A 26,714-nucleotide genomic window follows, 5' to 3' on the forward strand; every position below is an offset into this window, starting at 1 on the left:
CTTACCCTAGTTTACTTTCTTTTCCCTTTTGTCCCTCTTAGATTTTGTATTCTTTCAATCTCTCACTTAAACCTTGGTTCTGTTATGTTCCATTTAACAGATAACAATGAATGTTTCTCAAAATCATGCATTGTATCCCTCCACATATACTGCAAAACCAGAGACATTCACGGCGTGAAACTTGCGCTAATTGCTCCTGGCATTCAATGCTTTGTGTAGACAAGAACTTTTGCATGCATTTTACTTTCAGGAATCATTGCTCCATGCGAAATTCACAAAAGTTTCATGCACATGAAAATGTCTTGTTTTACAGTTTAGCCTGTCTGTAGGATGAATAACTGCTGGGTATCCTTCAGGCTGCACTAAAAAAGTTAGACAAAAATTTTAGATCTTAAACTATGCACAATAAATGTAACATATTAATTAAGTGTTGAGTATCATTTCCCTTGAATGCTTCAAAAATTTTCTACTCGCCATCATGGAATACATATAGAAACACATGCACCATATGTTGAAAGTTTGTATGTGAGGAAGAGAAACAAAGGTACTTTTTCTGCAGGCAAAGAGCCGATAGTGAAGATTATCATTGGCCCTTCTTGTGCTTATGGTGTGCTCACATTAATTTTAGATGTCACAGTTTTTGTGTGCAAACTTTGCTCTCACCACCATCGTCTCCAATTTCCCTCTCGTTCCTCCAGCATGCCGCGCCCGTTGTCCACACGCCTTCCCTGTTCGGTCCAGGCAACCCTTGCCTCAGCTGTTTCAACGACATTGAATGTCGGTGTCCTGTTACACGGCGTCTGTTTGCTCATATAACGGTCGAACCGCTCTTTCCAGCTAGGCATAAGTCACGAACTTTCCTTAGGTGTGTTTTTTTTTTAGTTCCTTTTCAAAAAATCTCATTCTCTCTCTTCTTCTCGCTTGTCCCTTATATTCACAGTCCTAAGAGCGTGACCTGATATTGGACTGGCATGCTTTAGTTACTAAATAGTCTCAAGACTGAACACCTCAAAAAACAAAGCTTCATACTATGTGATGTGCAAATAACCCAGGGATTCTGTGTTTACACATAATGTATATCACAAAGCTTCTACATCTGCCAACATAGACACATTTTTCCTGTCTTTTTCTGTATATTTTCTCTTCCAAGAACTATCAATTGAAACCAGATTCAAGATCTATTTGACATTCTAAAAATTTTATGAAAAAGACTGGCTGATTTTCAGACTTATGACAAATAAGTTGCACCTGGCATTTATTTCCAGGGTGTGCATGTAGTCAATATATATATGTATCTATATCTTTATGTAAGAAATTCTAGCCTGATATGATGTACCATTTATGACTAGGGAGGTGGGTTTCATCTTTACTGGTCACATTTTTCACAGTCATACCTTTCCATTTGATGTGAAAGAATCTCTACCCTATGGCGTCTTTTGCTTTCTGCTTAATTTGCGTTAATTGAATTAGATTAAACAAAGAAAAATGTTTGTTCTCTTTTTGATTCATTGATTGGGGTGATAATATCTGTGTGGATGATCTTTATAACATTTCAAGTGCTCTTTCACACACTCAGGGAGACATACTAGTATATGAGTCTTATAAAAGGTGTCAAATGGAGACATTGTTTTATGACATTATAGATGTGAACGCATCTTGCTCATCTTTGCTGTACATTGCCTATTTCAATCAGGCAAATCATTCATCCAGATCTTTCCAGATGTGATACCAGTTTCTTGAGCTCAATTACATGTTCTAAGCCACATTGGTATTATGCAATTGGTTCTGCTCCAGGAGAGGCAAGTAGAATGATGATGCACAGTTATTGGAGTTGGAAGCAGCTTGCAGACCTTAAAATGTCCCCATGATATGTGTTCATGAACTTTATATAAGTATCTTTTACAGTTTGTGCAGTAATGTATTCTCCCAGTCTGATGTATATAGGGCACGTACATGGGAAAAGCTCAGTACCACTGTACAGCTACTGGAGTGGGAAATGGGGCATATTGACTTTGCATGTGATATTTGCTTACAACTCTGGCCCATTTTACTCAGCCCATGCAGAGGCTTTATGCTTATACTGTTGTGCACAGAATGAAAGAACAATTACTTTCCAAGTGGAATGGAACATTCATGGAGGCAAACCTATAGAAACTGGGATTAGTCCCATTTTGAAAATGTACAAACATTGTTTTGTATATTTGATACTCTATATGAAATAATGATTATTCAAAAAAAATGCATTAAACCTCAGTTTTGACATATTTTACTTTGGAATAGTCGCACATTTTGTGTGTATGTATGTGTGCATGTGAATATGAGTTCATTTTAATGTAGAAGCATGTTCATTGCTGTATAAAAAAATAAGGAATTCAATGAAAATCTAATTCATAGTTCCTGCTATTGGCACCGTTTTGATTCCATATGAAAATGCAAGCGAGTAACTTTCGCATGAATTCTTTATCAAAGATTAATATGCATGTCATTTGCTATGAGAGCATAGACCTCAATGGAATGCATTTTCATATGGAATCAAATGATTTCAAAAAAGCTTGCCTCTGCATAAAAAAGACTTAGTGTTAGCACTGAACAATGACTTCATCGATTAATTTTACAATCGCAGACTGTTTACCAGTGCACAGCACGTTCAAGAAGATCGTATTTGATAGGCCATCTCGGGTCCATTCAGTTCCTCCCGAGGCTAGAAATATGTCGTGATTGATGCCCCGAGGTTGCCATATTTTTTAACCGATGATGGGAGCTGGAGACAGTCCCTTGGGCCTCATGATTCCCTGCAGAAAAGGCTGGACAGACGTGCCAATTTGAGGAGTATGGCACATTTCTATTTTGACATTTTGCCGCATCCCTGCATGATGGATTATAGGTGTCTGTGGCATGAATTTTTGCTGCAGATATGACAAAGAAAAGATTAGTGGTGAGATGTGTTTGTCTCTATTAAAGCAGTCGAGTTCATGCGGGTAGTTTCATTTGTAAATCCTATCCATCATGCAACCTGGAGTAAACTTTTCCAGCTTTCACTTTCAAAGTGTAATCTTCAGATATGATAAATCTTTCACACTTACGCAACCTTTAGTGTTTCATTGATATCAAGATGTAAAAATGATTAGATATTGACATTTTTCACCGCTAAGTTTTCCTTGAAATATGATTATTGTGGTAAATGCAATTTATGTTATTCTTCAGATTGTGTGTGAAAGTGAAAAATTCACAGAAACCTTTGAACATAGTTGGCAGATTGCAAATTGAAAGCTGATAGATACGATGCTATTGTTGAAATCATTGACATTTCCTGTTGTTGTTGTTGTTGATGTTTTTTTAGGTGATAGAAGTGGAGCGGGGTTTTGTCTATTACGTTACTAAGTAGTTGATTAGACACACACAAAAACAAATATCCCTGAAGAATTCAATGTCTACAAATAGATGTGTGCTGTCTTCCTATCTCTGTGGTTTTTTGTTTTACCTCCTCTCTCTTGCCCAAGGGAAAATACCGCTAGCCCTCAGTAGCAATATAGTCCATTACCCCTAAAAGGGTGCATTAGATCCTTGCTTTTAGGGAGATTAACTGAGGTTTGTTTAAATGTTAAGATTTTTTTTTTCAAATCGTAGAAAACATCCTACAGACCATTCCTTGAAAACATCCTTCTCAAATTGTTGACACACCAGGAAAAATAAAAACTAAATAAGCAAGCAAACAAGAAAATTGAGATGCAAGGTATATATCCTGTTTCATCTCGACATACCTGGTATGGGAATATCTTTCATAAAATGCTTCTGTCCATGCAGTGGACAGGACACCCGATAGTGTTCAATAATATTTTTGTATAGTTTTTTTTTTCTTCAAAATCATTTTAATTGCATGTTCACATTTTTTTTAAAATCAAATTTTATATGCCAAGGTTTGATAGCATTTTTCAGGTCTATAATGAGTGACAATTACTCTTTAACTTTTCTGCAAATCAATATTTTTAATTATATATATATATGTATATAAAGTTACATGTATGTATGTATGTATGTGTGTACATATGCTCATATGTAAGTTTATTTGTATGTCAGTAGTGGCATCTACACAAGGTATCACATGGAAGTCAGTGAATGTGTCAGTATGTATGAGGTCTGTCTTTTTTTATGAATCTGAACATAAATGGTCCCTTCATTCTATTCTGCAAGGTTGATTTCGTCCCCAAATGATGCAAGCCCGTGGGTCTCATGAAGGAATGTGCTACACATCTATGAGGCTACGAGGGGTCTGTGGAAATTCTGCTGATGTAATTCAGAGTTGGGTGCGCCTGTGTGTCTTCATTCACCCCAGTTATCTAATTTAGCCGTCCAATTTGCGAAATTCCACCATATGCACTCTGCTGATGTATCGCATTACGGTGCACTGAAGAGGTCTAAAGTGTCAAAGAGTCTGCCTCCATTTCACACTAGATCTCGGGCGTGTCGATGCGCTCCATTGCAGATATCCTTTGCTTCGGTTTTCCCCCTGAAGACCAAATTGGGCTTGATGTGGCATCATTTGTGTGGGATAGCACTTCTGAGAAAAGCGAATGAAGAATTGGATCTTTCGGATATTGAGCGTTGAATCTCCATTGGAAGTGTAGAGGTGTTCTGCCATGTCTATCTCCCCCCCCCCCCCCTCTCTCTCTCTCTCTCTCTCTTTCCTGTTCTCCCACTCAGAGTTGAATCCCATTTCATGATGTGCACAATGTGCACTCCTTTAGGAGAATAGAAATAATGGGGTTTAAATCTCCAAAGTTAAAGTGCTGTTAGGAGCAGAGTTGCTTGATTTATTACAGCAGGATTGTTTAGTGTTTTTTGACCTTGAATTACAAAACGGCCAAAACTTCACCAGATTTATTTTGTTTATTTATCCTCTGAGAGTAATGTATAATTCATCAGAACTGGACTTAACAAACCAACTGAAATAGGTGATGTAATATCCAAGCAGAAAGCAGGCTTTGAGGTTAGGGGTTATTGCAGTGCATGGGCTCACATGTTTGCCCACAAAAAAAAGGGCAGATTAAATCTTGATAGAAACTGCTATCAAGGGAAAGTCGGATTAATGAGTAACTTGATGTAAGATACTTTCTTCCCATGGTCATTGCAAAATATCAATGATACAGCTAATTGCCTTTAAAAGTTCATGTTAGGAGTTTCATTTGCAATGTATGTGCCTCAGGAGTCCAAAATGGATACAGACAGTATCTTATGTAAGAAATAATGAAGAAAGCACTTCTTTCACTTAGTTTTATAATTCCAAACATGGTATTAGATAGAAATAGGAAAAGGATTGTCTCTTTACAAAATGAAAAAAGACAACAAAATATGTAAAGAAATCAACATTGTTGACTGTATACACATTGTCAGGCATATACTGAGAAATTGACTCAGATAACCTCTTTAATATTTTTTTTTATGCATATGCTACATTTGATTTCATACATATATCAACATTACAAGAGGGTAAAGATAAACTATTGTAGTCAGTTCTAATCTCATGGTTTTGGTTTCCTTCTGTTAAGCAACTGCATGTATGAAGCTTGGTTGCAAAACATGTTAATACTCAGAGATGTGGGCAGTATGAACACAGATTTGAGACAGGGTGTTCAAGTTGCAAAAGAAGAAAAAAAATTGAAGAGATAAGGGCATAACTTTTCTTTTTGCTATACAAAATTGCTATGCTTTAGATTACCGACTTTAAGGTGGTTTGAATAAAATTTTTAAAAAATCAATAGAGGAGATCTTAAATGAATGTAAAGTAGAAAGAAATACAACAATCTGGTTTGGTTCCAATGACAAGTGAATAACAAAGAGGCAACATTTAAAGTGATACTTTGTGTAATTGGAAAAAAATTACTTGGCAGAGTACAGACATGGTTCACAGCACTCGCATGTTCATAATTTTTGTGGGAGATATACCTAGATGCACATCATTGTTACAGTTACTAAAGTTAAATAAGTTTAATAACAACATGTCTCTTCCTGTCTGTAAATAATCTGTCTTTGATATCCTGTCATGGGGTAACTAATAATGTAAATAGGTCCCATCTATTTTTGATAGTGACCTTACATTCACCCCAGTTTGGCGCTCCAGCATACAAATAAACTGCATACATGTATCACATCTGTCAGAATAAATAGCCTGAGAGGGACAGACACGTTCGTCCATTCATTTGGCGGAAGATGTTTACGACGATGACACCCACACACAAAAAAAAAGTTTTAAGCTGGCGCTCATATTGACATTCCTTCTGATGAAAAGCTCATTGAGCCGAGGCATTCGTCAGGAAGCTAGGTGAGCGAGTGTTCTGAGTTGCCCATCTTTTCATCAAGATCATGAGTTCTGATTAGTGTGTAAACTCTTTCAGCACACAGTCCGGGACTAGGGAGCGACAGCCAATGCGTCTGATTTGATTTGTCCTCAATTTACGGGCGTAATCACTCATTTGTGTCCCATTCTTGTGAGTGTCGTATAGTACGTGGGAGATGATGTGCGATCCAGTCGGTCTAAATTGAAACCGTGTCTACGTGATGCATTTTCCAGAGCAGCATATGAAGCAACTGTGGGAATCGATAACAGCAAAAAAACCGAAACAGTGAATGTTATTTCACTCTTTTGAGAGAGACAGAGAGGGGAATGGAGATCTGGGCTAAATATTAACAATCAAAGAAGTTATAATTCTTGTAGTTTTCATTTTTGTGTGTATGTGTTAGAATCTTATAAGCTGTGATAAAAGCTTTGTATCATCTCCTGTAAAAAAAAAGAAAGAAAATGGATGAAACAAAAAAATAATTGGGTAGTAGTCATAGAGGTGTTGCAAGTCTATACTTGAAATCAGTGACAGTGGAGAGTATCAGTAAAAATGAGAAAATGTGAGATGAAAGTTTTCACTATTCCTCTATCTGTAGTTCAGTCCATGTAAATATCTCAAGAATATATCATAAAGGCCCCTATGCATATATTCAATAACACACTTGTGGCTGTATCCACAAAGAGGTTTTACTTCTTAAGGTGAATATGATAATGTAAAGCATTTCATCGTGAATCATTAATGAATTAGATATTGATAGATTCTACTTTGATACTCAGTAGAAAATATGATTGAAGAATTGCATTTTGTCATTATTGTGTGGTATAAGTGAAAAGGCAAAATTTGATCGAAAGGCTAATTACAGAAATTTTGTAAACCATTGTATTTTTAATACCATCTATAGTAGATGTAGATACATTGTTAGCCTTTTTTTTTTTGGGGGGGGGAGGGGTCTTTTTTTGTAATGACACATTGGAATGACAGACAGAAAGACTTGTTTTATCAATGGAACATGTCTCTCTGTGTATTGACTATATGGGGGCCCAGGATTGCAAAATCACATTGAGTATGTATTGCATGAGATGAAATGCATAGGAAGCAAAATGGAAAAAAAAAGAGAAGAATATCAATATTGCCTCAATCATGATATGCATGCATATCATATGGCATCTTTGTCAATGCTCTATCTGATGTGACATTTCAACAAGAAAGATACTGAGACATTACATATTACAGCTCGCAGGTAGAATGGTTGCATAAAGGCACATGATGTAATATTTTGAAGGTATTGTGACTGTACAGTTGCTACTGTGTTATTTTTCAAGATATTGCTTGAGTATATATGCTTTTCTGAATATATATGATGAGATATAGATATGTAATCTGATTGTTATTGATGTGTTTGATTATGATGCTCGTAAATCTTATTGGCAATTTCTTACACTCCAAAACTCCTTTAGTTTTAGTTGTAGGGCGGTGAGTTGGCTCAGTCGGTAGCGCGTCTGCCTCACGATCACGTGGCCCGGGTTCGAACCCGAGTCTTGACTGAGCAATGTTGTGTGTAAACATACCGTCCCCTCTAGCAAGAGGCAAAACACTCTGTCCCTCGGATAGGACATAAAATGGAGGTCCCGTGTATGAGAGAGTCACAGCTCATGCACGTAAAAGATCCCGCTTCATTCATTCATCGCAAAGAGCAGGGTGTCTAACCCGGTGAAGTGGTCCCACCCCACATCCAACTGGACCCCATGGAAGACCAGCTTAGTGTAGCTGAATATGGGCTATCCAGCCATCTTCACAGATGGAAAATGAACAACAACAACAACAACACTTGTAAACGTCCATCATCCCAAACACAGCTTCATTGTTTTATACAAAAATCTGTCTTAGAAGAACAGAATATGCATAATTATTTTTTCTCATTAATTAGTAAATATGCAGTGGGTATTTTTACACACACATGAATATCAGCAAAGTGGTTGAATGATGCATATTTTTGCCACAGGGAAAATAAAAAATGAACATACAAATTTCTTACTCTTATGACAGTAAAATGGAAGTACAACATACAGTATACCAGTAATAACATGGCATACACTTATATGTATGTGACAACTTGATATTTGCCTTATAGCAAGTGAAAGATCTCTTGGAGTTTTGTGTTGTTTTATAGCAAGACTGTATGAGATACGGCATGAAATACTTAGTAATACAAAATGAGCTTGCATACCACTCTCCTCAGCATTTTGCTTACCTTACCAAGACTTTTTGATCAGTGCGCTGATCACGTGCCAGTCGTGTGTGTGTGCAAATGATCATGCTGGTATGAGAATTTTACTTCCCTTTGAATGGATGCAAGTATAAAATAACAGCAATAAATTTCCTTCACCTATGTGTGATAATTTGAATATGCATGAAAACAATTAGAATTTTTGTTTTCTGTTTGCTTGTTGTTTTTGTTTTTGTTTTTGTCTTTTTTTGTCTTTTTTTTTTAGCAAGGCTTCATGAAATTTTACACAAAGTATTAAACAAAACAGAAAAAAGAAGGTCACTGTGCTCAACATGTGCCAGTCACGTGGCAGGGAATAATCATGCTGGTATGGAAATGATATTTTAAAAAAGACAAAAAAAAAAAAAAACACCGCACACACACACACACACAGAAGGAGCTCCAGTGGTTATGAAGATAATTAGGTCCTCCTATGGTAAAAAGCATGATACTACCAGCAGATCTCCTATTCATATTTTTAGTAGTGACATATGGGCCAAAACTGTCAAGAGGGCTGTTAATGGCTAAATACCTTGTGATATCGTATTTTCAGTTTGTGAGGATTTTTATTATTTTTCTATTCTTTTGTAATCCATGTAATTAAACAGGCATAACAGCATTTTGTAGCTACCTTTGGCAGTGGCAAACAAGTTAAATTCATTAATTTTTCAATAAAACATAAATAAAAAAAAGATTTTACACATTATTGACCCCCCCCCCCAAAAAAAAAAAAAAAAAAAAAAGTTAAGTTCATTGTTCGGAGGATCATTTTTTTTTCTCTCTAAAACACTCAATTCAGAAGATGGCTCATACAACTAATGATCTGTGGTTTCAAGATACATTCACTATGACTCCATCCTAGAGGTAAATTATGTCCTCTGTTCATATGTCCATCAGTTTGTATCTACCGCAAGTGTTGTAAGTGTGTCTTAGAAGAAAAAAAAACTTCAATGTTTTTTGTTTTATTTTGTTTTTTGTATGCTGCATCATTAACATGAGGTTTAGATGGGCTGATTAGATATTAGTCAAAATCCTTCAAGATCACTGGTAGATTTTTTTTTTAATGTCCTTTTAACCAGATATTTAGGGTGTTAAAAATTTGGAATTGAATATAAACAGGCATGTTCCCTTTTCATTTACGGAATGTTAAATGAAAGCCATGTATGAGATTTGTTATATTTCGGTATATTCCATTGTCAAACTTGATGAGTGGCATATGTTATTGTTCATGTCACCATGTCACATGGCTTTGATTCATGTTTGAAACTGTAGTTAAGGAAATGGTACATAATTAAATGACATGAGTTCATCTAGGCAGGAGTGATTTTTCTTAAAACTGAACAAATATGTTGAGAATATGTGAAATTTTCACATTGATCAATTATTATATATTAACAAACCTTTACCTTAAGGTGCCTTTCCAACAATGGAAAATCCTATTCCACATGGTTCTTGAAATGAAGTACTTCCTTTTTAGCTTCTAATACAGGCTTTATATTTTATTTTAAAATCTTGTTTGATGATTGGGGGGGGGGGGGGGTTGAGGCAGGGTGCAGGATGTAGTCATATGACTTCTGAATTACATACCATAGCATTAATGCTGGGACATGAGATTGGAACACTGAGTCGGGGGCTGACAACTGTGCTTGCTGTAAGTATCTCATGCAGCCGTTGGCCTTGGCAGGCTCTTGATTATGGAAAGGAAGAGCAGGGTAGCTGCTGTGAGACAAAATTAGACACACTCTACCGCAGGAGAGAAAAAAAAGTCATGAGCAGTATGTAACAGGTAACAGTAAGGATCATGAATAGGGAAGCTGTGTGAATTTAAAGTACATTAGACCAAATATAGTCAATGATTTTGATTTCTTCCAAAGCATCACAAGCTCAATGGCAGCTGAGAGAAGAATATGTCTCAAGTGATGGGGAAAGTTGTTTGTGATTGAAATTCTTTCTGTTGGTCTTCCAGAGCTAGCAAGATAGAAAGGCAAATGAAACGGACAAGTATCAAATGGAAGAAAATTATAGCAACACATGTATTTATCTATCTATTTATTCATTTATGCATATATGATATGTGGAAGTGTACATGAATAGAAGACTGACTCGACAAAGAATTAGTCTAGAAGAGATAACTATAAAACTACTCTTTTACTTTTGGTACTACCATTTTGAATGACAGCACAGATGCCTGTGATATGGAAGATGTGAGTGATCACATGTAAGTTGTAACAGCCCTTCTTGTCCCGCAACATTTTGAAAAGCCAAGTAGTCATGTACCTCCTCCCACAGGAGGGAATATTTGATGCTGCATGGAAAGACATGTGCTTCAAGGGTACATGCTGTCAGAGCTATTCAGTTTGAAACCATGATGTCTTTAGTGCCATCACAGCATAGTTGAACTTCATGGGCATTCCAACTCCATGTGCCCTCCCATATATGAATGGGCTGTATCTTATTAATGCAGTCAATCATGTCCGACATTCTCATCATGCTTTGGCTGGCAATAATGCAAGATAAATTTACTTGTTGGGTGATGTCGTAACATATTCTGTCACTATTACTTGCTATATTGTTCAAACATCCAGAAAAGCCAGAATATCCAGAACAAAGTGTTGGATAGTTCCATTTGAAAAGCATTTCATTTGCCTACCTACAGGCTGTTATTTGGTTTTCGGTTTATTTTGGCTTTTGGTCCCTAGACCAAACTATCCTGCCTCAAAGAAAAATATGCAGTTCCCTTATCCTGTTTTTGGGTGGCAGATCTTTGTTGTGATACCATCAAATATATAAACTGGATATTCATTGTTACAATTTACATTGACCTTTTTGTCATAGATACAATTGACACATGAGTATGGCAAATGATAATTCCTAAGTGCCTTCTATCACAATCATTTTTCCATTTTTTTTAATGTTTGTGAAAGGGAATGGTACTAAAACTATCCATAATAACTGCCTTGTTTTTAATCATCAAGTCCTTGAGGTACTTACTGTCTGGTCTAATTCTTTGGTCAGTGCAAACCCTTAGCAACCTAGATGATCATCTCATCTGGAGATTGTGCCCTGACCATATCATGTTTCTTCCACAGGTCAAGGGAGCTGACCATGAAGACCAGTACTCAAGTGTTTTGTTGATGCCTTCATATTTGTGCCCATCATCAAGTTGCAAAGAAAAACAGATAAAGTTTATATCAAATGACACTATTTATACATGTTGCAGCATGTCTTCAATGGTTTAAAGGGGGCTAGGATGTCCCCAGATCACAACGAAAAGTTAGGAGATGAAAACTTTTATAGTGAAATGTTTTATTTGCTTCAGTAAAAAAAAAAGAGAAGAAAAAAAAAAAGATATGTATTCTTATCAGCACTCAGATGAATTAGAAATGCAACAGAAACAACAACAAAGATAAAATAGTAAAAACTATATTTTGTAGTGACAGTTGAATACCTAATGAATGACCAGTATTAACAATTGTGATTTTAAAAAAACAATGACTAATTAGAATTCTCTAATCTTATTCTTTTTCTTAAATCTTCTGGTTAAATTTTCATACTATGGTCCTTGTTTAAGACAATTAAACTTTCAGAGGCTTTTGCTATTGTATGATAATAGGCCTTCATCCGTGTAGTGGAAGCTATTTATCTAACTGCAGGTGCTCCTTCATTTCATACCATCGACATATTCACTGTTAGAGGTGGGACACTGCAGTCAGTGTTTAGAAGGACAACCAATTGGTGTGGCAAGCTTTAACATGAGCTGTTTGTTCACCAAATCCATGAATCTGATTTATTTAAGTGGAAAAGTTGTCCTCTTCTTTGTTCGTTTGTTTGTTTTTTATGAGCTGGTTAATACATATCCATGATGAAATATGACCATAAAGCAGATGTAAGACAAGGCCTTTGCAGTGTCAGACTCTGATTTTATTTCTTCAAGGTATCGTAATGGACATTCACAGTATTACAGCAGCTTGATATCACTGTACTGTATGTAGCCCTGTGTAAAGCTTTGAGTCCCTTCTATCTTTACTGGATCCTTCACAGCAGTGCATATCGGTGGCCCCATTATTTTTGTACTGGATCGGGTCTCTCGAATGGCACCTGTTTCCTCATGATCACCTAAAATTTGATGATATCCATCTCACAGTTTGAGATTTTAATGCATGTGGGAAAGGACTGTGAGAGTAGCCTCAATTTCAGACTGCACTCTTTCTATTTCTCTTCCTCTGCTTTCTCTTATATTCAATCTTGACAAGTAGAATATTCAGACTTGTGGGAAGGACATTCATTCTTTTGGACATTTGAAGGCACTAACGATTTCAAGAACATAAATTGCCCATTTTCTCCAAGAACTCAAGGGAAGGATAAAGGGCAGCAGATGAGTACCTGGCTGGAAGGAACTGCAAGAGAAAGAGCAGGAGGGATAGGGAGGAGGAGGGGGAGGAGGAGGAGGGGGCGGAGGAGGAGGAGGAGGTAGATGAAGATGTTGATAGAAAGACAGTGAGAAAGAGGTGGAGATGGTAGATAGAGAAAGAAAGTGAGTGAATCAGAATGAGATGGAGAGATGGTGCCACTGTTACTCTGAAGAGGAAAGGTCGTCCACAAAATCCAGTCCAACTGTTTGTAGTTCCTATGTCTCATTCAAGATCAATATTATAGTAGCATTTATTACTGACTGTGAGGCACTTTGAGACCATAAGATGCATAGATCATAGAAATGGCTAGCTTGCAAAGTACAATTCTGAGCAAAAATGATTAAATTCAGCAGCAAGTAATTTAATAAGTAGAATGATTTGAGGGCAGAGTGAGACATAGGAGAAAATATGTATAAACACACATACATACACACAGAGACATCTTCATAGATGTAGAGAAAAAGAACAAAACTGTTAGGATTAGCTTTATTATTAAAGTTCTTTGTTGCTGTCTCCTTCTGCGGATCTGGCGGGGCTTAATGTATGCCGGAAATTAGAGATACACTGTAAACAAGATAAGGAACTACCCCTCCAAATAATAGAAATGTATATGTAGCCAACTGCTTTAAAAAAACAACGACAACTAAAATGGAATGAAGCCAAAAATTTGAGAAAAGTTGGCACCATCCCAATATTACAGTATATCCCTGTATAAATTCCCAGCAACTTAGACAAGGACCTGACAAAAGACACAAAACTAAAACACTAAGAAATGATGAAAGGAACAATATCCACAGTCATCCACAATCCCCCACAAGGTTAAATTAGGATTATTGCCTGTCACAGTTGGATCTGTCTGGTCACTGTCCTTTTACAGCTGACGGGAGTGCCCACAGGAACCAGGTTAGGAGCAGAAAGGCAAGATAATGATAACACGAGAAGGGCGTAACTACAGAAATTTCAAATTAGGTTTTGCGACCACCTGCTAAAAAAGAAAAAAAAAAGTTTATCAGTTATTTGAGTAGTGCCTTACGTGACTGACTGCCTTTGGTTTTCACTCCCCTGTATATCATTTTGATTGTCTCTTGATCACATGACCCAGCATAGGATGTTTCACAGTAGGTGTCATAATGTGAGATCCTGTTGCCAATCAATATAATTCTTTACTCTGCATTGAGTGTGCTGGTCTCAGATCATGTGAACCAGCACTGATTTTGATAGATACAATGCGTTAACCTAGCTCACATAGCGTGACCATGCATATGATTTTTGGTGAGAAGACATTGGAAAGGATCACTATGCCACTGTGTATACGAATGATTATTTGAATATGATTCAGTTACAGCCTGTCAAACTTCCAAAGCACATTTAATTCTTCCCTTTTCATGATCCTTTGCTTCATAGAACCAAAAGCAATGTGGCCTAAATAAATTCTCTGTGTCAGTAGAACATCGTAAAGGCAGGAATATTCATGTGATGTGTTATGAAAAATGCTTTTAATTGGCAAGTATTGACTGAAATATTTTCAAAAAATAAAATAAAACGATATTGCTGTAGCAAAACAGAAATACTTGCATACACGAAAGGATTTTTCAAGCTGTGGTTGAAGTTATGATCTAAAAGAACATCACTTTGTCTTTGGTTGTCTGCTAAGCTTCATGTTCAGAAAAATATGGGGGGAAAACAACACATGTGTACTCTTCATTGAAAACATTCAAGATGTCTGTTGATAGACTAAGAAGATTCACATCAGAGGGTAATTCAAACAGGCAGTACCGTCTAGAAAACTACTAATCATGCACACATGTGCGCGTACACACACACAATTGTTGTGAATGTCTCCAGTAATCCTGCTTTTCATTGACAAAAAGAAAAAAAAAATGGAGGTCATGTCCTTACAACTGGTGAAATCGTGACTGTGCTGGTGTATAATGTGCACTCACTGATCAGTGTAATTTCCCACACACATACCGGTAAACATGAGAATGAGCAGTCCTGAGTAAAGGGCAAAAAGAACTCAATGTTCTCTCCCTGCCCTCTCTCTTTCTTTTCCGCAATTCACATGAAGTTTATTTTGCCATGAATCAGTATGATTCGATTAAGGTCAATTTCCGGAAAAATCTGCTCCTGTATGTAAAAGTTTCCTTTTCTTTTCTTTGCTGGGAGAGTCACATGTGAGCTGTGTTTACACAGAATGAAATGACCGACCTCCAGAAATGTAAAGTTGAAGTTTTCACCCTGCTTATCTTTGCAAATACTTATTTGTACTTGGGAGCCAAACATCAAACAAAGTGGCAATTGCATAAAAAGTCTTTAGACTGGGAAGGCAACATTAAATGAATGGGACAATGGAAAGAAATTCAAGGAAAATGAATGGGTAGAGAGAAAAGGGAACAATGCACAAGAATTCTTTTGAATGTACAGATGCCACAGTTTTGATTTCACCATTGTTGAAAACAACAATGTCAGAATCCGATACACTGTACTTGTTAAATTTAGCTTGCCCAACAGTTTTGATTTGTTTTGATATGCTTTGACATGCTTTGTTTTTGTTTTTGTCTTTTGGGGGTAGGGGGGAAGGGGGCGGGAGGGGGAAGCATTGTGAGTTTAGTTGGCCTCAATCACTTCAAGAGTTTGGAGGCTTAAAACAAATGGAGTATGGGCATATCAGCAGTTTTGCTATGCATTTCTTTTTCCTTATCAGCTTTACATGATTTGAAAACTGACAGAAAAAACCAAGGCTCTATCATGCCATGTGAAATGGGTCCATGAAGACGAATAAGAGATGGATAAGAAGGGAGAGAAGAAAGAAAAGAAAAGTGTTTTCAGAAAAGAAACAGAAGCAGTGTCATTTTGATGGAAATGTTTTGAAGTCGGTTTGATTTTTTATTGCCAATTGTTTATGTGAGAACACCTTTGATGTTAGGCGTGCTGCAGCCCACACACTCAGCAGTGATATAGGCCAAGGTCATTGATGCTGAGCCAGGGAAGAATAAAGGATTCGGTAATGGGAGTGAAGCTGGTAACCTGGCCAATGATAAATTGAAAGTTATTTGATATTGATGAGATGCAACAGTGAAGCTTGTTTGGGGTTTCCGAAGAATTTTCTGTGGTCCTGAGGGGCCTCTATTTCTGTCCATTGTTTTGCATCTTTGAAGACAATTATAAGATAATCATTGTTCAACTTGATATAATGAATGAGTTTATCGCAGACCTTGTTAGTGTAGGGTATAAATTATAGGATATCAATATTTATAGAAATGTGGGTTGGGAGGAACTGGAACCACTTCTTTTTCTCAGGGACAGAAGAGTGCAGGAGACAATTATAACCCTAGATCTTGAGGATGTTTTGGCAAAACCACTAGTACAGAGACTCCAACCCAAAGCACCTTCTGATCTGGAGATTCTCCCGCCTGAAACCCATAGCAAACGGGAGACCCAAGTTTATGTGTGCGAAGCGCGAAGTTCCTGGGGTTATAGATGGTGCTCTCTGGTGCTATCTAAGGCTTATTTTTGCAACATACGATAGCAATAAGTAAGAAATTCTTTCCAACGGGAGACATTGAACCAGGGCGGGAGAAATTGAATCTCAAACGGGAGAACGGGAGATTTTGCAAAAGTGGGTTTTCGGCGGGAGATCGCCCGTCGAAAACGGGAGAGTTGGAGTCTCTGCTAGTAAAGACACAGCACAGGTTTGTCAAACTTATAACTCAAGCAAGTTAGGATTTAAATGTGGCATCCTGTGGGGATTTTTGAGAATAGCCATAGAGTTCACAGGTGACCTAGTTTTTGAAGTACAGATCCTTATTCATTTCATTCAAAAGTGATCGAATTAAAGTGTGTGTTGAATTTACAAGGAGAAATAATCTCCTTTGGCTCAGAGGATGAATATAGGAGAAAACTCCAGATTAATTATAAGATGAATCTTTCAAGAACGTTTCACATATAAAGCAAGGTAGAGGTATAGGTCAAGCAATACCATAGGCATGTGAATTAAGATAACCATTACAAGGTGCACATGCAGTGCATTGTATTATGTTACATTTCGGTGTTTATTTCCACGATGTCTTGTCCAATTGTTTACTGATTTTTCACTTTTTATTTCTCCTTTGGTGCATTTTTGCATTATTGATTTTGCTATAGAGCACATGATACTAGATAGGTTTACAACATTTAGTTGTTGTTTTTTAAGACAACCAGGAAAATGGAATCCTGTTTTCTGTAAAAGTATATCACAAGATTATGTAGGCATATATAATTTTGCATGTTAGATTGAACAGCAAAGATGCTGATATCTGCATTTGTGGCAGTCAGTGTATTCTGGTTTGCGCCGGTCAGTGCCCAAGCGGCAGGGTCAGACAGCAATGCCCACCCCCTTTGTAAACCATGTATAGAAAAAAGAAATTGTGCCCCATCAAATAATTTGCTGTAATTGCCATCTTGCGTTCCAGTCTGGACAGTCCATTTCAAGGAATTCCAGGTATTCTAGGCATGCCCATTGGTCAATCAGACAGTTGTGAGGGAATGAGCTCTCATAAGGTGGGAGCTAGGGGTCAGTTTTTCAGTAGGCCTAGTTCTAAAATTTCACTGAATTGAACTGCAATTTTCAAGATACAAATAGTTAAAAGTGCAAAGTTCAAATGTGATGTATTGTGTTTCAGAGACCTTCCAACAATGTGATGTCTCTGACTAGGCAGAATGTAAAATAATTTGTTGAGCTTTTAGGTTGATTTGACACTTAGAGCAACAACCTTTACTTATTTACTGAACCTTTGGTAAGACAAGGAAAAAAAGCAGTGAATATTAAGTGCAAATTTGTTTGACAGGTATTGCAGTACAGTGTACAAAACAGAAAGATGTAAGATGCACAAAACAGCACCAAGCCTTTGATCTAAATTCCAAAAGGTCACTGCCATAACTGTGTACACCACAATCTTGAATGCAAGGCTGGTTTGTAGCTTCAAAGCTTTAGTGTTACTGACATATCATATGGCTCATACACATGATCATCTTTGTGTTATATATCAACTTAGACAAAAAACTCTTCATTGTGCTGCTCTGCAAAATTCAATCATTTAGCAATATCTGAAAATTGATACATATCGTTACTTGTGACACAAATGTACCTAAACACATCCAAGTATGCACCAAGTTGTCACATGCTATTTCTCATTCATTTGCACGCGATGCAGAGAATTTAGAAGAAATGCAATTTTCCCTCCCAACGAACTTCATTTTATGCATTTGATATTGGACAAACCACATCTGTTGTTATTCAATGTGACAGCATCATAAGAAGTAAGTTTTAAAGTTTTGCAGCGTAGTTTTCCCAAAACTCGTAATAGAATGATTCCCTATTTGAAATGGAAAGCAAGAAAGTGATTTATGTCCACTTAGGCATGTTTTCCATCTCAAGGTGGGAATCTCTTGCAAATTAGAAATGACACATGCGTCATTAGAAAAAAAAAAAGAAGGACATGTGTGTGTATTTGTGTTTGTGTTTTGGGGCATCAGTAAGCATTCGTATGAAGTTATGTCACACAGTGACCTGTGTTGCTTTCTTGTGCTGGAAAATGGTAGGAACAGGTAGCCAATATGTGAACAATTTGACTAAATCTTGACTAACTAGCACTGACTAACTGAGCTTTATGCTGTAGTTAAGATGAGACAGTGTCTGCAAAAGTTTGCCTCTTGAATATTGTTAAATGCCCACCTGGTTTACACATCACACACACACACACACACACACACACACACACACACACACACACACACACACACACACACTCACACATTCCTGTAAGCAATGGATTGATATCCCAATATTTTATTTCCATGCAACACATCACACCAGGAAAGAGATGGCAAAGTTAATGACTTTTTACATCTTAACAACAGCAACAACAACAACAAATGATGGTTACTGTGGAACTTAATCTTTATCACCAACTTGTTTTGACAGATTGTGTATTCTGTTGAAATTGTCACGGCCAGTACCTTTGATGTGGTGAGTACCTTGGGCCTTTGAGTACCGCGCTTTCAAAGGGAAGCCGATGGCCTGCGTCGCCAATTATGTCATTTCTTGGTCAAAACAGTAGAGATATGAATGCATTTCGTGGTAATTCATTTTGCTTCTGACATTCTCTGTTTTTTCTCTTCTGTTTTATTATGCTGGGGGATGATAGATTCTAGAAGGTGACATCATCAGCAATAAAACTATGGTTTTTGAAAGCCATCGTGACTTGTATTGTTGACCGTGAGGTATCAAACATGGTAAGTCAAATGAGCTTTTTTGACAGTTATCACCCATTGTGCTGCACAGACCTGTTCAGGGATTAAAGTGTGTAATAGCCAGAGGCCATAATTGAAATCAGAGGAATATCTTTATATTTTTCCACTGTATTCACCTGGCTCTATTTATTTTTTTTTCTTCTCTCTCTCTCTCTCTTTCAGCAATGTGCATTTGGGCATGCTAGGGTCAGAAAGTCATTCTGAGCAAGAGTTATTGTATGACTAGTAACCATCAAGATTTAAGGGCTTTTTACACTTGCAAATTTTTGCTTATACCCTTTTCCCGCTGAAGGAAATCTTCCCCGGGTGCCCTCGGGGGCACCCAGGGAACCCCGCAGTGTGAAAGGAAACTCGGTTGAAACCTAGGGGAAGCCTAGGTGAAACACCGATTAAATTTTGGGCAATTTTTACCCTAGAAGCGTCCTGGGTAAACACCGATAGTTTATGGGGAAACCGAGGAACGCCCAGCGTGAAAGGTTGTCTCGGTGAAACACCGGGGAAAATATTCAAATTATGTCAAAGGTCATGTTTTGTTTCTGGTCATGCACACATTTTTCGCTACCTACCGCGTTCTCCGACATTAATCCACACGTAATTCGTGTATACCCATGTAAATACACACACGACTACAGTAGTAGTATGTCGTTTGTGTGACTTTCACAGCCGCGACGGCATTGTTGTACAGTAGTGCATCTTGGTGTTGTATCGTCTACGCATGCCGTATACAAATAAACTGAGCTGATTAGTTAGAGTGTCCTCGAGTTGCCGTGTCTTCTTTTTCTTTGATTCCTCTTCCAGTCTGGTACTTGAGTCTCATCCGTCTTCGTACTCAACTATACTGCTGCAATTGCAACATCACTCAGTTTCTGAACAGTCCGAGTTGATTCAGAAGCATCAGTGACACAATGATAGCAAATTCCATTCTATTTTTTTCTTTTTTTTATATACAATAATGAGCTGCAAATATCGCGAATTTCAACACTGTGAGCAATGAAATGAAGGCCTTCCGAAAATGCGAATTACAATCGATAGAGGTGATATCATAGAGAAGTTACGAGTACGAACCACTACGCACTGTAGTACAGTATCCACCAGACCATGTTCAAATTAGCACGCGAATCGCGCCATTATTACACACTTCAGCTGGGATCGGCCGCGGTGCGAGCAGAAAACACATCTAGGGGAAAGTTGCATAACAAAATTCACCGAGAGCATTGTCGTAGGTGTGAAACGACGGCAGTGAAAATTTCACCGGGTGGTTCCCCAGTGAATTCACCGGGGAATCCAACGGTGGTTCACGGAGAGGGGCAGCGGGAAAGGGGTATTAGTCCCGTACCAACGGTGGGGCTAAGGGGGGGCCTTAGCCCCACCGTTAGTACCGGACTTTCCTTAGCCCACTTTCTGTTTACACTCGTTTTTGCCAAAGTGGGCTAGCCCCACCGATAATCCCGTACTATCTGGCCCTGCAAAATAACAGGGTTAGCACTGCAATTGCGGTGCCAAGCAAGCGAGTGTAAACAGAACGAAAAAATAATCCAAGGCTAAGCGACGGAGACAAAGTCCGACCCCTTACTGACCAATCAGAAACGTGCTGCCGGTGCTTGCGTGTACTTATACAGTGCACAGTGTAATCATGAATATTCATGTCATTTGGATAGTCGGGGATTAAGAAATACGAGTGTTAAAAGGTCAGTTTTCTCCTTAGCCCAGGACAAGAGCTTAGTACGGGACTAATTGGCGAGTGTAAAAAGCTGAAAAAATTGGTATGGGACTAACGATAGTCCTGGGTCAGAGAAAGTACGGGGTTAAGAAACACAAGTGTAAAAAGGGCTTTAGAATGATGTCATGAGTGAAATATATTCCTGTTTCAACAATATGTCATCAGTGTTACTCCCTCTGAAATCGAACCCCACAACATCTATATCCCACCTTCACTTGAATCATGGATTTGACAGTTGACATCTAATGTGCTACATCTCTTTGATCAGCATTAAAGCTATACTGCAGATAAGGAGTCAGAAGGCATTGTCCCATTTACTTTGATTTGTTGATAGTAAGCCTTTAGATATCCCTGTCTTTATATCGTAAATTAACAACTATGAAATGAGGGAATAGATGATAACCTAAATATCTTAGACTTTTAAACATTAACATCATGCAATTATGCATAAGATAGTACTTTATTCTGTTCCATAATGGTAGATTTATGCACTGCCAATATTTCTCACTAATTTCTTTGATTTCAGACAACCTTTCTGTTTTATCGTATTTTTTTTTAGGTTTTCAAATCACGCTTTCATTTATTTCCTCCTTATTACTCTCTCTGCATATATTCTCTCCCCTTGAATCTCTATCCTTCTATACCATTTTTAAAAGAATGTAGTATTTTTTTTTCTCTCTGACTTCACCTTTCTCCCACTCTGAGCTATTGGTAGGGCCTACTCTCCCTTCTCAGAAATCTTCTATAATATCAGTCTCGCTACTTCACCCTCATGCTAAGACCTCTGTGATCCACAAAGATGACAATGGGCATATTTACTCACTGTCTTCAATTCCCAAGGCCCACGGATCAGCGTCTTGGTGTCCTTGCTAATCAGCTTAACCTCCACAAATAATATTTTCTTATAATCCCGTTGCCAGTAGCAACACCCACCTCACCAGTATCCATACCCCATCGTATCCACCTGATGAACAAGACCATGTACTCTGCCTCTTTTGTTTGAGGAGTAATCATAATGTTGGGATGGACTTTACTTGTGATGGATAGACAAGTAGAGACAGTATCAGCATTGGGAGAATGGTTTCTTGTTTGCCATCGGATTAAGGTCGTCGATCTGCTCTGGACATTTGAATACTACAATCACTTCTTATTCGTGCTTTCCTCATGCTGGGAAGCTTTGGCTCCCTGAGAACAGATTTGGAGAATGGTGACAATGAGATATCAGAATAGGTAACGGGCTTACTTCCACGGCGAAAGGGGCTGTCACCAATCTTGAGAACTGGTCAAAGTCTCAGCTTAATCAGCTGATGGAAAGGGGATTTCAGAACCTTTCTGAGAATCTGCAGTGAGTTTTTCAGAATCATTGAAACCCTGCATGCAAAATCTGTAGAAAGTTTCCATGATGCAATAAGCCTTAATCTGTGTGAATGCATCTGATTTCCTGCAACCATACGGAAGAAAATAAGTTGATGGCATAAAATCCATATGTTATATTTCATGCGTACCAGTTTGTGTCTTATTTCTGTTTAAAAATGTGATCGTGCAATTACTTGATTTGTGGAGACTTTGATTACTAGAAAAAAAATCATGTAATGATGCATCTGATAGTTTTGACTGTCTGATTTTCACCTATCACCTTTTTTTTAATAAGGAGAGGGGGTAGAGAGGCAGTATGATTCAAGTTTACCTCTCATAACCTAGACAGACAAGAGATCTAAGTATTTTGCTCCATTATTTCATTTCTTTTATTTGTGTTGGACAAGCATCATGGCATATTTGCATCCCAAAACTCCTGGCATGATAAAGATGATAAGCGACTTGAAGACTGTGATATGTTTTGTTCTAAAGTTAGTTAATGCTAAGGGGTACTCAACTTTTTGCTGCATTCTCCAACTTGGGACAGCTCTGTGATCCTCCATTTAATTCAATTTGATTTCATCTATTTTCATTCTGTCTTCAACAGAAAAAAAAAATTAATCTAAGAACTATAATCTTGAATACACAGTGGTTGATATTATAATGAAAATTATTAGAGTTAATTAATAAATTGAAAGAACATACCTTCAAACCAAATTTGTTACATTATCCATGTTCTTAGAAAAAAGATGGGGTCCACTAAAAAGCAGTGCTTTCACACTGTGGACAACTTTAGCAATAGACACAAAAATTTAGACTTTCTTAATTACGAAAGAAAACTATAAAGTAATTCAACACAGGACAGACCTTACGGGATGACAAGGCAAGAAAAAAAAAACAGACACAAAAGCACAGCAATATAACATGACTATAAAATTATTTCATCATCATGGCATTTGAAAATCAAGAGTCTTTTCCACTCGCTATCACAGTGCCCCCCCAATACTGCAGATCAGTGAAATGTTTCATCCTCACATTTAGGACATGAGAGGAGAAAAATAGCCACAAATTTTTCATCATTATGATGCTTCATCACTAAGCACTCATTTTGACATTGCAGGGAATTGTGTGATGCATGTGAAGAGCAGAAGAGAACCTCCAATTTGTGCTCATTTGTAGGAATTTTCGGAGGTTAATGATGGGGCCACAGGATATATTGATAGAAATGATGGCTAGGTGGAATAACAGGGAGTCCAAATCACCCAATTTACCATAAATGCACTGCATACGTTCTTCTGCCCCTTCCAGGCTTTCTCTTTATCTCTGGGATGTCTTTGAGTAGAGCACAAAATCATATCCCAAACAAATCACAGACAGTCAATACATTAGGGGTAATGGTTGAAAATTGAGAAGGGAAATGACATCAATTGCTCTATCTAATGACAGTGCTGATGTGCTGTCGTAGATTATATTGTTGTTGTTGTTGTTTTGCTATCCCTTGCCGCTGGGACAGCCTGTAGACGGCAACCATTTATGTACACCGTTATCAGATGTCTATTGTGTGCTTACCAGGTGTCATTTGGCACCCACAGAAAGATCAAATTACAGCTATTACCAGCTGAAAGTGTTGCTCGTTATTGCTGAAGAGTCTCACCATGAACTCCCAATGGTGAAAGGTGAAGATAATCCCAACATGTATACTCTCAAAGTTGAGTAATTACACAAAGGATTTCACTACAGGCCACTGCACTTTTTGATCCAGATAGATATGATATTCTATGATGTATATATGATGAATGGATTGCAGTGATTTGACTTTTTTTCACATTCACGATATTGTTTGCCTTGTAGACTAGTCTGGTGTGATATTCTTTTATAACTTCCACAAAATGCCGGCATAAATCGAATTCAAAGAAACCTGTACTGTGTAGTATCAGATTGATCTTGCTGCTCTGCTAACCAAATGCTGTAAATGTACAGAAAATCTTTGCTTGAAATGTGAGCGACTCTCCGCCCAGTAGAAATTTAAGTGATTTGCCCCTTGGTGACAGCCTTTCCAAAAAATTATTTCCTGGTAATTTGATACCATAATTGTGCCACCCCACGGCTTCCCAGGAGACAAAGACTAAAAATGTGATCCACAGGGGGGAAAAGAGAATGAGAAACTAATATTCTTTGTTTCACACTGACCTACAGGCATTCTGATCCTCTCAGTTTGGGGTTGAAACTAACTTTAGCCCTGGATTTTTTTCATCTCTCTCGATCTTTCTCTCCTTCATCCTTTCTCTCTTTCTTTCTTTCTGTTTTTTTTTTTTTTTTTTTTTTGGGGGGGGGGATTGTTGTCACCTACATATTTTCTTACCCTTGCCAACCAATTTACTTTTCATGATGACTCAGCTTTCAAAAATGCACAGTGCTTGGAGCAAAGCTTAAATTCATTGTTAATGTCATGTAACCGTGGCAACCAGAAAGGATAAGAAGGTTTCAATCACAGCCATCTGGACCAGCTGAAACAGGTGAAGGTGATTTGGACTTTCAGCTAAGAAGATTCTGTGTTTGCCTATACCCTCTTTGTTAGGAATCATTCAAATTTACACAATTTTGTAATTTAACTCTTTTTCTGGATACACATTGTATTTATCTGCATATTTTGGTATGATGGCCTCATACCATCTCTTGGTATTAGTGAATGCATACATACACACACACACACACACACATACACACACATACATTTATTATATTATAAGTTGTATAAGTGAGTATGTAAGTTGTATCTATAGTTGCACAATAGAAGAACAATGAGGGTTTTTTTTTTCATGTTTTTCCCCTGTTTTGTCTGGAGGTGCACACAGTCAGTTATCAATTATTGTATCACTGTATCACATGTATTGTTTTATCTTCTTCTTTTGTGACTTTGATTTTGGTTTTGCATCGTCCTAATGTTACTGTGTTTTCTAGTCTTTTTGTATGAATAGCACCAGTATGCTTAGAAACACCAGTATTAAGCACCATATAAATGCAATTATTATTATATTCATTATTATCATTTATGTGGTAGACATCATGTCAGTTATGTTTTATGTGGTTAGCAAACATTCCAATCAGTCTGAGACTTAAGCAAACTGTTGACTTTTTATAATCATTTTGTCAGCAAATGGGGCAACTCACAAATGAAAGTTGGGTTTTGTCTGATTGACATGTCCAGTGAGAGCGTCTGCAGATGACAACATTCAAATTGGTTTGAAATGGGTAAGAATGTACGGGAATGCTTGTTTCAGCTGAACTAAAATTTTGATCTGGGGAAAAAGGCGTCATGACTTGATACATTTGAAAGGAATGATGACAATGTTGTCAGTTTTCCAATGAAAGTGCCACACAGATTCAGTTTTCAAAGAAGAAATGCATTGAAATGGACTGATGAAGAATTAGGCTAATCTCAACCCACAGTACCTATAGGTATAATGCAACTAGACATCCCTTTCTTTCTCCTCTGTTCCTTCATAGGTCATTATTCCAGACAGTCATTCAAACTGGAATTTGCCAAGCAGCTAATGCCTTTATTGTGGGATCTGGACAACTTCTGGGGCTGAATGCCGAATGTGATTAATGAGGGAAATTTTATGGTTTCGCATTAAGATGTAGCAAGGATGCATCCGTTAGCAGTGTTCGTAGCTTATTATTGCTCTTTCACTTGCAGAAATCAAATCTGTGGCATTGCACACACACCCGCACACACACACAACATGCACACATAATACTTAGCAAATTCTAGCTTTGAATCAACAAGGGGATTAGCCCATTGTCGGTCATTTCAAAAGTAATTGTTATGTATTCCATATGGGATTTATCCATAAACTTCGTCCAGGACGGTAAACAGATTAAGAAATGGGAGTGCCATCAGTATTTTGAATAGAACTTGACGTCTGTCAAGCACAGCCGTTGTTCTCTTTTCCCTAGTGACCCATGTGTGTAGCTTTAAAATATGCCTAATGAGCTTTGCATCTAAAACGTTGAAATTGCATGGTTTCATGCATAATGCAGCCAAGGTTGCGGTCTGGTCACAATCATGACTTATGCCACAAAATTCCCATCTTTCAATAGTTGATGAAGTCCCCCTAGTCCTCCTCACATGCTTGCTATAAACCTTCCTTATCCACAGGATACAGGATACCCTGTGTGTGATAGAAGGCCCAACCTCTTTCAAGGTCGCAACATCTTGCATAAGAAGTCTCATATGTCATGCTGACAAGTCTGTGTTGCCTTTGTTAATATACATTGTCATTTTATCTTATATGAAAATATACAGAAAAATAGAAAAGAGATATGGA

This window comes from Diadema antillarum, unplaced genomic scaffold (genome assembly GCF_040938485.1).
Source record: "Diadema antillarum isolate AM-2024a unplaced genomic scaffold, OU_Dant_1.0 scf00000192, whole genome shotgun sequence".
NCBI classification, from domain to species: domain Eukaryota; kingdom Metazoa; phylum Echinodermata; class Echinoidea; order Diadematoida; family Diadematidae; genus Diadema; species Diadema antillarum.